A 13,895-nucleotide genomic window follows, 5' to 3' on the forward strand; every position below is an offset into this window, starting at 1 on the left:
ATGAATATACAGTATATATGTATATATATATATATATATATATATATATATATATATATATATATATATATATATATATATACGTATATGTATATATGTATATTTATATGTATATATACACATATGTATGTATATATATATATGTATACACACACACACACACACACACACACACACACACACACACACACACACACACACACACACACACATATATATATATATATATATATATATATATATATATATATATATATATATATATATATATATATATATATATATATATATATATATATATATAATAATAATAATAATATAGATTTAATCAAAAGATTGACTTTCTAAAATGAAATTCCATTATGCAGCTGAGGAGTACATTTTCATTGTACATTCTGTGGTGTTCTCACCACATGAATATATGGAGCTTGTACGAAACGTACGTACTGCTATAACCTATTGAATTTTTGTTGCTTATCTTCATATATATATATATATATATATATATATATATATATATATATATATATATATATATATATATAAGTATTGGGTTGGCAACTAAGTTCCCGCGGTTTTTTTTTTAAATTTAAATGTTTTTAAAGGTTTAATAAAAAATAACAACTAATTAATCAATAATGTATTCATCCTTGTTGTTTACAACTTCTTCCCAACGGTCAATAAGATTTCGACTTGAAAAATTGATCGAACCAAGCCTTCAATTCTGCATCAGTATTGAACGAAACTCCGCGCATAGCATTTGAAAGAGATCGAAAGAGGTGGAAATCCGTTGGTGTAAAATCAAGAGAGTACGGCGGGTGTGGCAGCACTTTCCAGCCATGCGTTTGAATGGCTTCCTTGGTCATATTGGCGATATGAAGGCGGGCGTTGTCGTGCAGCAGAAGTACTCCATGCAGCCGATTAGGTCTTTTCTCTTGAATAGCCGTGTTGAGTTGTTCCATCTGTTGAACATAGAGTTCCGCGTTGACCGTTTGGTTCCGTTCAAGCAATTCGTAATGGATAATCCCTTCCCAGTCCCAGCATACGCACAACATCGTTTTACGCGGATGAAGATCTTGTCGCTTGTTTACCGGGGCTAAGCCATTCCTTACGCTGCTTCATATCGATATACAGGTACCATTTTTTGTCGCCAGTAACGATTCGGTAAAGAAATCGTTGCTTATGACCATGAGTTGACCGGTGACGAGCAAGCAAACCAGCGGAGATTGTGGCTCGTTGATTTTTGTTGTTGTTACTTAAAGCATGCGGAACCCATGCTCCATACTTCTGAACTTTTCCCATCGAGTGAAGATGCTTCCCTATAGCAGTGTGGGAACATTCCATTTTCTCTGCCAGTTCCCTTGTCGTTTGACAAGAATTTTCGTGCAAAAGTTGGTTTAATCGCTCTTCATCGAACTCAACTGGACAGCCAGAACGAGATGCGTCTTTGAGGTCAAAATTTCCATTTTTGAACTTGGCATACCAATCACGAGCTGTTCTTTCAGCTATGGCACCCTCTGCATACACAGCACAAATGTCACGAGCAGCTTTTGCGGCCTTAGAACCTTAATTAAAAGCAAAAAGAAGGAGGTGTTGAAAGTGCCCGCTTTTCTTTACGTGACATTCCATTTTTAATGATCTGAAAATAAACAAAATTAGCTAAAATTAACTAGAAAAAAAGTACATTCCAAAATGATTAAAAAATAGAATTCTCGAAAAAAATAGGCTCTAAGATTTAAAAATGCAATAAATTCCAAAATTAAAAAAAACGGCGGGAACTTAGTTGCCAACTCTATATATACATATATATATATATATATATATATATATATATATATATATATATATATATATATATATATATATATATATATATATATATGTATGTATGTATATACGTATATATATATGTATATACATACGCACATATATATCATAAATATACAGGGATTAGCATTGAGTTGCTTCTCCAACATACTGAAAATTTAGAAATAGCAGTCAAAGAACTACTGATTCTAAACTACAAATTTTTCTAAACGGATGGCGATATTTATGGCACACATAGAACAAAAAACCGGAGGAAAAAGCGTAAACAAAACAAGTCTTTAGTTAATTGGATACGAATCGTTTCATGGTTAAGCGCATGAAAATTTCACTATTCCAATCTTCAGTCCAAATATTCTGATAAATTTGAAAGTGTCTCTAAAAAAATTCACGGTAATTTTTGGCCATGCGACGTGCCATAAATATCGCCATCCGTTTAGAGAAAAATTTGTAGTTTAGAATCAGTAGTTCTTTGACTGCTATTTCTAAATTTTCAGTATGTTGGAGAAGCAACTCAATGCTAATCCCTGTATATTTATGATGATAAATGGTTTTACCGATAAAGGTTTTTTCATACTGAACTACTTGGCAAAATTGTTAATTATTAATTCTATTATTAATTGACGATTCCCTGCCCTTATTCTTGTATATTTACGCACATATATATATATACATATATATACATATCTATATGTATATATATACATATATATATATGTGTGTGTGTATATATATATGTGTGTGTGTGTGTGTGTGTGTATATGTACACATATAAATAATACAGAATGGGACAAGAACGGAAAACATCCAGACAGTTAGGTGATACAAGAAAGGGACAAAACATACAGATAGACGGTACAAAGAAAACACAGACAGGTCATTCGGAGTTTTCTTTCTTCAGTCGAGATCCAGATTATCCTTGTAATTTCGGCTGGTTATTCTCGATATTGCTCCAATCTGGCCAGCCCCAAGGAAAAACTAAGGTAAGAGCATTAGATTCCTTGGAAGAAAGCAGCGAATGTATACAAAAACAAGGACGGGAAAAAGAATAAGAATAATAACAGGACATAACAACAGATTTCTTTCGACTAAGGACGAATTAAATTAAGCTGGCGTGTATGGAAATAAGGCTTTACAGCAGGGATACAAGATTTCAAAGGCACATATGTATATATATATGTATATATGTGAGAGTAAAAATAAAATACAAAAAAGGGTTTTTTTTTTGTATGATTGTGTATAGAGGAATATACTATTTTGTTTAAAAGAGTTCCAACACTGTCTGTTTTTTATGTTTTATTTATATTCCTGCAGAACCAATGTGGGGTATAGAATATGGAATATACAATATATAATATAATATACAATATATAATATAAAATAAAATAAAATAAAAATGGATGGCACCATGAAATAAAGTATTGAATGTAGATGAAATATTGAGTGTTCAAATATATAAATATAAGTATATAAAGGCAACTCGAGTTTCAGGGCTATTTCCCTTCGTCATGGCCGGTATGACAGACTTTAACAGATACATATATATGTATATATATATGTATATATATATCTATATATACATATATATGTATATATATATGTATATATATATATATATATATATCTATATATATACATATATATGTATATATATATATATATATATATATATATATATATATATATATATATATATATATATATATATATATATATATATATATGTATGTATGTATGTATGTATATACGTATATATATGTATATATAGATATGTATATGTATATGTATATATGTATATATATGTGTATATACATATGTATATATATATGTACATATATATGTATATATATATATATATATATATATATATGTGTGTGTGTGTGTGTGTGTGTGTGTGTGTGTGTGTGTGTGTGTGTTTAAAATTAATTACTTCGACAGCGTAAATTGTAGAACTGTATCGTAATTTTCTAAATCAAAAAATTACTGATTTCTCGTTGAAGTAATCAGCTCACGAACAATAATACTTAACACAGAGAAGTAATTAACCAACATGTATTTAAAATGAAGCAACTTCATAAACTTTTATGTGTTATTATTTTAGCAAATCCTGTTACATTTTATTGATTTCTTGAACAATAAATTTTTGAAAACAGAATCAAAGTCATTTTACTAATTTTGGTTTGAGATCAATGATATTTTGTGAAATTGAGGAACATCAACAAAACTGCAAACAATTTTTACATTTAATTTGTATCATTACACACCAATATTTGTATCGAGCATAGCCAATAAGGTTATTTGCAATCAAGTAAACAAAAATCTGTGCTGTGAATTCTAAAATAATGTCGGAAAATTTATGTGACGAGCGGGTATTTCATCCAGAATAACTGAACAAACAAGGCAGATTTTCTAATTAAGAGATGATGATATGATTTCTCAGATCACAAAGAGATAAAATTGTTGACCAAGCTACTTAATTAAATTTCTTTACATATTGAAAATTGGAAAGCGTGCGCCTTTCAATACATACATACATACATACATACATACATACATACATACATATGTACATACATATGTACGTACGTACGTGTGTGTGTGTATGTGTGTGTGCTGAAGGCTGATTCAGGATGGTTCTCCGTCGGTTTCGACGATGAGTATTCTATTCTTCGATTAAATGAATTACGTGCTTACCGAATTTGCAGCATGCCACAGACATGTGTATCCTTGACGCAGTTCTCGGTGGAATTAGTGTGTTAGAGTGTGTGACAAGGGTATATTTATCAACGACAAGAGGAGTCCATCTGACATGCTGCGAAGTGAAACCATGTGTGCGAGTGCGTTTGTGCGTGTATTTGAATTTACAAGAAGAAGAAAATAATCGAGAGAGATCTAGAGTATCTATGTTTATTGTAACGCTGAGAATAATTTCTGCTGCTAGTCAAAATTTTGCACGTATCACTGATCAGGTCACTAATTTCTGAAATGAAAAATTATATTTATGTATTTATAATAAGGATAAAATGTATGAGCTACCATTGAAATGGAAAAATGATAACGAAAATATTGTGTGTGCGTGTATGTGTGTGTGTGTGTGTATTTAGTTTATGCGTATTCGCATATGTATGTGTGTGTGTGTGTGTGTGTGTGTGTGTGTGTGTGTGTGCGCGTGAGTATGTGTGTGTGTGTACACACACACACACACACACATATATATACGAGGGGTTACCCAAAAGTAACCGGAAACGTTCTTTGTGAGTGAAGCCCGTTCTAGTTCAGGCTTTCACCACTGGTAGCCAGTTGATGCGACCTTGGATGATGTTGTACAGTCACGTGGTGCGTCTTTATTTTGCTTCTCTCATGTTCGCCGATTATTGCGAAATGAAGGAACAGCATGCCTCCGTCAAATTCTGTTTTCTGCTAGGGAAAACGGCGGCCGAAACAGTTCTCATGCTTCAAACAGCTTACAAGGGCGCTGCCATGAACAAAACACAAGTTTAAGAGTGGTTTTCCCAGTCTAAGAGTGGAAACCACTCTAAGAATGAAGACCAACCTTGTTCAGGGCGACCGTCAACCTCTTGAGCGATTAAAAACATCATGAAAATTCATGAACTGATCTTGGAGGGCCGCTCCGAACAATTGACGAACTTGTTGATGTGACTGGTGTGTTCTGGAGCTTCTGCCAACGAATTTTGAGCGAGGAATTGCGAATAAAAAGAGTTACAGCAAAATTTGTGTCTCGCTTGCTCACGGAAGATCAAAAGCAGTCACGACTGAATGCGTGTCGTGAACTGAAAGAACAGTTCAAAGTTTATCCGAACCTTTCTTCGAAGGTCATCACTATTGATGAAAGCTGGTGCTACGGCTACGACCCGAAAACAAAGCTGCAATCAAGTCAATGGAAGATTGGGTATATACATACTTTTGTGTTATGCTGATGACACAAAAGTATCGCAGGTAGTTAGGAATCCAAAGGACATCATAAAATTGCAGAAAGACCTGAACGAACTCTACAAATGGTCTAACAAAAATAACATGCAATTCAATGCTATGAAATTTCAAGCATTCCACTATCGGTCCAACACCAGGCTAAAACCAGAATACACTGGGCCAGAAGGTAATATAATCCCAGAGTCAGAGTTGACTCTGGGGGGTTGATGAGCTGAGGGTTGATGAGCAATGATGCAACATTCCATGTGCATATTACCAAGATGGCAACACTGTGCAGGCGAGTGGCTGGATGGATTCTGGTGACATTCAGAACCAGGAAAAGGGAAGTTCTGTTACTCCTATGGAAGACTTTCGTTCTCAGCCGCTTGGACTACTGCTCCCAACTATGGTTCCCATAGAGTGTGAAACAAACTGTGGAACTCGAAGCAATCCAGCGCCAATACTCAAAGAAGATTGACTCGATGCAAAAGATGGGCTACTAGGAGAGACTAAAGAAGCTGAGTCTCTATTGCCTGGAGAGAAAATGAGAGAGATATTCAGTGATATATATTTGGAAGATCTTGGAATGTTTAGCTCCCAATTTTGGAATTGACAGCTATACCAATCCTCGACGGCACTGCAGCATACCAAAGATCCCGTCTTCCCCATCTAACATAAGGACACAGTACTGCAAAAGTCTGGGTTTTAAGGGCCCGCAATTGTTCAACATCCTTCCAGGCAACCTTAGAGATCTACATGGTGATGATGTGGAAGTTTTCAAGAAACGTCTGGACAGGTTTCTATCTGAGATACCAGATGAATCAGTATCACGCAGGAGACGCAAAGAAAAGTAGCTCTATCCGACTCGCTACTTCACCAAAAACAATATCGGAAACAACACTGAGCAACTACAGGTGGTGCACCAGCATGGCCTCAGCCCTGGGCTGAAACCAGTAAAAGATAACAGATACATATTTATGTACACACACACACACACACACACATACACACACATACACACACATATATATAAATACATGTATGTATGTATGTATGTATGTATGGATGGATGGATGGATGGATGGGTGGATGGATGGATGGATGGATGGATAGGTGGATGGATGGATGGATAGATGGGTGGATAGATGGATGGATGGATGGATAGGTGGATGGATGGATGGATAGATGGATGGATGGATGGATGGATGAATGGATGGATGGATCAGTCAATCTATCCATACACACACACCACTTTTTCCATTTCGGTGAACTTCCTAAAAATGTGTTAAAAATACTGTTTGTTCTTCAGCGATGTATTTTCAGCGGTGTAATATACATACATACATACATACATACATACATACATACATACATACATACATACATACGTGTGTGTATTTGTGTAAGTGGCTTAGTAGTTGGGGTATTCGGTTCAGGATCGTAAGGTAGTGAGTTAGATTCCTGTCGGTGCGTTTTTTCCTTAAGCAAGACACTTTATTACACGTTGATCTAGTTCAGTCAGCTGGTAAAAATGAGTAGGACCTGTAATTCAAAAGGTCCAGCCTTGTCACATTCTGTGTCACACTGAATCTCCCTCAGAACTACGTTAAGAGTATGCGAGTCTGTGGAGTGCTCAGCCACTTACACGTTAATTTCAAGAGCAGTATGTTCCGTTGGTTGTATCAACTAGAACACTCTTCGTCGTAACCGACGGAGTCTCTCCATGTAAATATACATACATACACACACATACATACATACATACATATATACGTAGATGAACTTGAACGCTACGGTTATCTGTTCACCCACTCATATATATGTGGGTGAACGCATAAGCGTAGCAGTCAAGTCTAACTACATACGTATTCAAAGTTCTTTTTTTCCTTAGGAAAAACAAATATAATTGAAATAAAATGTTGACTTGATGTTGTCATGCGTTAGTAAGCCGAGTGTGATGCCGTGCCTATCAAAGGGTAATTTACTGAATTTCAGTGCAAAATTAATGAAGTGTCAATTAGAGATAAAAAATCTTTAAAAAAAGGCAGCTTATTAAACTTACTTCAAGCATACTAATAAGGGTTTCTAGTATAAGTACAAAAAGCCACACATTTGGAGGAGTATGGTCGATTTAATCGACTTCAGTACTTGAGTGGTACTTAATGTACCGGCGGGATATGAATTGAAAATGTAAAGAGATGTAACTATCTCCAACAGAATGTCGTTCTAACGATTTTGCCACCGTGTCGCCGTAGTAGCAGTAGCATCATCATCAGCAGTAGCAGTAGTAGTAGCAGCAGTCACAGCAGCAGCAGCAGCATCAGCATCAGCAGCAGCAGCAGCAGCAGCAGCAGTAGTAGTAGTAGTAGTAATAACAGCAGCAGTAGTAGTAGTAGTTGTTGTTGTAATATGAACAAACGCCAGCACAGTCAAAATAATATTCAGTGACCATTAGTGAAAGCCAGGTATAAATTATAGGAGTACATTCATTCAAGACAGTGTTGGATATTTGAAGTGCGTGTTTGACAGGAGGTTTCTTTTGCATGGTTCTGAAATATCTTTCGCTGTCTTGTAGATCCTTTAATTCGATCAGAATCTGCCAGATGGTTAACTTCACTAGAATCCAAATTTTCTTCAGACTCATTGGAGTTACTTTTTGCATCAATATTGTCCTTAGAATCAGATGCTGTAGCGGGAATATTGTCTAGTGCTTCTCTCAACAATGACTGTCCAGTTTTTCAGTATTTTCAGTCACGTCCAAAACACAACCTCTTTTGCAACAGCCACCAAACAGAAGAAAACTACCTAATCTTTCCAGCCGAGAGCAAGCAGCAGGGTGACTTTCACAATGGAGTCGGCCGATGACCGGGTCCGTTCCACACGCGATAGCAGCTGTTCGACATAAGTCTACAAGTCAGCAATTCTACCTGTATTCCCGCAACTGCTTTTGACTTTTTACAAAATTCCACCTCTTTCGAGAGGCACGACGGGCCATTGAGGTAGGTGTTGAAATTCATTCTGCGTTCCGGCCCGCCACTCGTCGCGAACACTGAAGCAAAGTACTGTTCAAAGGCCGCACAGATCTGTTTGGTGTCGAGTAACATGCGCCCGTTTTGGTCCACCAAAGACCGAATTACGCCTTTGTTACCACGTTGCACCTCTGCCATTTGGTCCCATTGAACGGCCTTCGTCCCTTGTGACTTAAGAGCACGCGTCTAAGCTCTGACGGCGTAATCTTCGTACTTCCCATTGAAGGACTGGTTGCATGCCAAACACCCTGTAAGCTCCTCAAGTGTGATGCTTTTCTTAAGCACCTCTTCTAAGTTTTTAAGTAAAGCCTCTCACTATTCTAGTTTTCTCTATCGCTATAACCTTACTGAACCTTATAGATTCTACTCTAATCGACTTTTTCTAGGCGTTTTTGGCGATTGCTTCCGTCAAAACCCACTTAACTAATCTAATTTGGTCTCTAAGTTGACGTACCCGGAGCGATGTGTTCAGCTTCCAGTAACAGAGTCCCTGCCTACGAAGCCTATCTAGGTCAATTGTACAGATCACAAGCTCGTAATATGTGACCGACGAGATTAAAAATGATGGACAACGTATACAATCCTTAACTACGGGCCTTTAGAATAGTCTAGATCAGTGGTTCTCAACCTGGAGCCAGCGGTCCCCATGAGGACTGCGAAGCGATTTTGCGGGGATCGCAAAGGCATTGGAAGTTTTTTCTGCAATTGAGTGACAAATCTCCAACAATTTTAGAAATTTTTTACACCAAAAAATAATCGTATGTTCATAGTGGGTATTTGTATGCATACTCAATTCTCACGTGCATTGCCGTAGAATATAGTATGCTGGTAGCTTGGCAATACCTGTCTAGACATGCACGATAAGGTCACACTCGCGGGTGCCCGCATGCATATATAGCGCTCTGTATCGGCTGGCAATTTTGGTCTCAAGTGAGTGGTCTGTTATTATGCATGCAGCTTTAAAACACTATTTATTCATAGTGCAACTTGATTAAGCAGACTTTCCTTTTTGCAAGTGGTCTTGTACGCACGTGTGATTTCATCAACTTCAATTGGTCTCAGACGATTTACCGTTACAGAGAAATTCATCATCTTCGTAATCTAATGTAAGTTTACATACACTGTTTTATGTTATCGTGCGTTAAGGTTATGATTACTCGATCATGATTCATTTTCAAAGTAAATTATGCTATCAAGTCGAATTTTGCCAAATCGAATGTGAAAATGTAGTTTATCAATTACCATTAGTTGCACGGTTGACACCATGTAAATTTCTGGGTTTTTTTAAGAATGAATCCAAGAAAGAAAATGAAATACGACATATCCTTCTTGAAATTTGCCTTTACTGTTATAATTTCAAATGAGGAGGAGAGACCGCAGTGCGTTCTGTGTTCCGAGGTTTTGGCATCATCTTCTCTCAAACCTAGCAAGTCAAAGCGACACTGGGAAACAAAACACCCTGGCTTTGTTGACAAAAAGGAGGATTTTTTCAGACAAAAAGCTGATGCTCTGATACACTCTAGACTTGATGACACGGGAAGTTTTTCTTTTGATATTGCTTCTGGTCTCAAAACGTCTTACGAAATTTCGAAAAAAATCGCTACCACAAAAAAGCCACACAACATTGGAGAACAACTGATCTTGTCTTGTTGCAGAATGATTATTTCAGATGTTTTCGGCCAGTGCGAGCTTTCAAAACTGAAACATATCTCCCTTTTAGATGACACCGTCAATAGACGAATCGCCGAATTATCTGAAAATATCCTTTCCCAAGTGGTGGCAAAAATAAAGAATTCCACGTTTAACTTTTTTTCTATCCAACTTGATGAATCTACGGATATCGCGAATATGGCTCAACTGTGCATCTTTGTACGGTATATTCACAATAAGAGTATGGAAGACGATTTTCTGTTTTGTCTAGATACAAACTTGATGGCCCAATGCAGATTATCCATGTTCACATTGTGTGGGAGCCCTCGTAAATATATAGCTTTGAATTACAGATACCATCCATCGAAAAAGGGATAAGCTACCCAAGTAGTGGACTAGTTCTTTATTGGAGAACTAATAGAATGAAATGTAAGGTGACCTCGATATAGTTTGAACTCGAAACGTCAAGAGCCGAGACGAATAATACGAAGTTATCTATCCGACGCTTTAACGATTCTATCAATTCACCATCTGACAATTATGGGTATCCTCAATAATAGAAATCGTTTATAATTTCAGTTTCAAAATTCATGGTATGTTGAAAAAGACGTGACTATTCGACTGCCAACATTACCAAAGCAACATTGCTCTGGACATCAATTTGTACCGAAATACTGAATACATTAGTATTTATGAAAGTGCACGAAGTATAATATAATTGCACGATCTTAACGGATCTGAATGATATGTGGTCTGTAACAGACCGCCAGCTGTAAAACTCTAGCTTCCTCTTTCCTTTCTATATAAACATAATAATTACGTACGTGCACGCTCTCGCTTACAGGGAGACCTGAAAACACACATACATAACATACTAAAACACACATATACATATGCTACATAATACACACATGCCCACACACACTCATACATGTGCGTGCGGCTGTTTTTATACATAACTATGCGCAAAAATAAGCATGAATATATCACTTATGTATAAGAATGTAAATGTATATAATCATACATAAAAAAAACAAGCGCACACGCGCACACACACACGCACACACACACACACACACACACACACACACACATGAATGTATATAAATTCATGAGCATGTGCCTGTGTGCGCTCACGTATGTGTCGCATGCCGGAGTGTGTAGTGCGGGCATTAGCTAACCAGAGAGAAGTTATAGCTGGAAGGTAGGGTATCTGTGCGTCAGCATCGTCATTCGATCAGCTATCTACTTGATATAGAACTACTCGATCAGGGTTGACCCTGGGCTACACAATAACTACATCAACAAATGCCACATGACATCATGCACTATAATGATTGCCATATGATATCAGATGCTTTTCTAAGCTTTCAGTCGTTATCTGTTATTCCTTTCAACCCACTGATGAATAGGTAGGCTGCACGAAACATTTAAGCATGGGTTTGTGATCCTGGTTACCGCATATACATATATTCATAAATAGATGCAAACATATGCACATTCATACATTCATCCACGCAGAAATACATATAAACACACACACATACAAGTATTCATAAAAGCATACAATCATACATGCACACATGATCTTTTTGTTTTTAATTTTTTGCGTCTTCATTCAATCTGCTTCTTCCGATATCTGCTCGATACAGATCATAATAAAGTTCACAAAAGAGAATTTGAGTGCTATGAGATGAGAATCCATATGTTTTGGAGAGGGCGTTTCGTCAACGATAATTTGATTAGACATTATTATTTTCAATAATAGTTTGAACCGAAGTCTCAGTCATCTAATACATTGAAATGGTTAGCATAAATACTATGGGGTGCGGTCTCTCTCTCTCTCTCTCTCTCTGATGATATTAAGATAACTTTTCTCCAATATTTTACTAATATTAATCACATCAAAACTAAACATAAAAATCCACCTTTTCCTCGTACTTATCTCCATCAAAACCGGTGAAGTGAGATATTTATAACCCATACTTTATGCTGTATATCGACCTTTAATTTCCGTTTTGTTTCTTTCCATCCTTTAAAATATTCAGAGACAGAACTCGTTTCTTTTCATATCTTCGGTGAATTAAGAACAGAAGAACAGGAATAATAATAATAATAATAATAATAATAATAATAATAATAATAATAATAATAATAATAATAATAATAATAATAATAATAATAATAATAATAATAATAATAATAATAATAATAAGAAGAAGAAGAAGAAGAAGAAGAAGAAGAAGAAGCTAAATGGAACTTCACTTTTACCTGTGCGTTCAACTGGCAAAAATCGTCCTAGGAAAACATCAGCGAATATTATCTTTACGAAAATGTCCATTAGTAAATAATTGTGCTTCTATTTAAACCAGTACAATAAGCTTACTCAGACATTTGTTCAGGGAAGTTTGGAATGAATAATAAAAATCCTATAGAATAATGGTGTTTTTTTTTTGTTTTGTTTTTACAAGACAGTCGATGGAATGGTTTGGAATGAACCGCTAAAACAGAACTCGGTCGAATTCTGGAATTCTTAGGATCTATAAAAAAAAAAAAAACATGAAGGAAGTAAGGGTGGGGCCAGAACTGGGATTTAAATATATCAGTGTATATAATTCTAAAAAAAAAAATTGAACGTAAATATAAGAGAGACGGGGAAGAGAAGGGGAGGGAGAGGGAATGATTTCGTGAATTATTTTAAATTTGAGGTTATCGCTAATGCACGACAGAGCTTGGCAATGAGATGGACTCTTATATACAGCGATTATTAAGTAATAATTTTAAAATGGAAGTATAGAGGTAAATGGTGAAACACACCAAGCCGAAGATATAATTAATAGTGGAAGTGCTGAAAATTACTGGCATGGCGGTTTTTATCGTTGGAATCAAGGATTTATAGTCGTTGTTTAGTCAGATGAACTCTGATCAGACCTTTAATATTTGTCGACCAAGAGATTTTCACTCAGACAAAAACCACAGTATCATACTTTTCAACTGTGCATATACATGTAGCATGATATACAGATGGCGATATTAACTTAATGCTATTTCAATTGCGTTCACTGAGTTTTTTGCCGCTCATCAAGCTTTCGGAAATACTAATGAATATGTTATTCTCTGCTTCCTATATATCGAAACACGAAATTTGTCTAAGCAAGTAACAAATAGGTTGCACGGCTTTGAGAAACCTCTCAGAAGGGAGAAACGCGTCTGTCGTTCACCTGAGTCACTGCTGCGATGATGTTCGCCTCGCTCTTATATATATGTATTTGTGTTTTTAAACTTCTGTGCAGCATTATGCCTTTAAACAGTAGATATACGTTTAGTATAATACACAAATGGTTATATATATATATATATATATATATATATATATATATATATATATATATATATATATATATAGAGAGAGAGAGAGAGAGAGAGAGAGAGAGAGAAAGAGAGAGAGAGAGAGAAATGGGC

General features: G+C 35.9%; 1 protein-coding gene and 1 long non-coding RNA gene across 4 annotated transcripts in view; one reads left to right on the forward strand and one right to left on the reverse strand.

The window, feature by feature from the left end:
• LOC128247361 (uncharacterized) overlaps positions 1 to 13,895 on the reverse strand; it is a 287,988-nt gene that overhangs the window by 256,000 nt on the left and 18,093 nt on the right. For 2 of the 3 annotated variants that reach the window (XR_016241623.1, XR_016241621.1), the window contains one exon: positions 557 to 1,639. The exons of the other annotated variant lie outside the window; for it this stretch is intronic. This is a non-coding gene — a long non-coding RNA (uncharacterized LOC128247361). Of the gene's footprint in view, positions 1 to 556; positions 1,640 to 13,895 lie in introns of those variants that run through there. 3 annotated transcript variants of the gene reach the window in all.
• The window catches only part of LOC106876273 (uncharacterized), a 292,167-nt gene that overhangs the window by 54,604 nt on the left and 223,668 nt on the right, over positions 1 to 13,895 (forward strand). The window lies entirely within an intron of this gene.

Source organism: Octopus bimaculoides, chromosome 1 (genome assembly GCF_046866305.1).
Source record: "Octopus bimaculoides isolate indiv1 chromosome 1, ASM4686630v1, whole genome shotgun sequence".
NCBI lineage: Eukaryota > Metazoa > Mollusca > Cephalopoda > Octopoda > Octopodidae > Octopus > Octopus bimaculoides.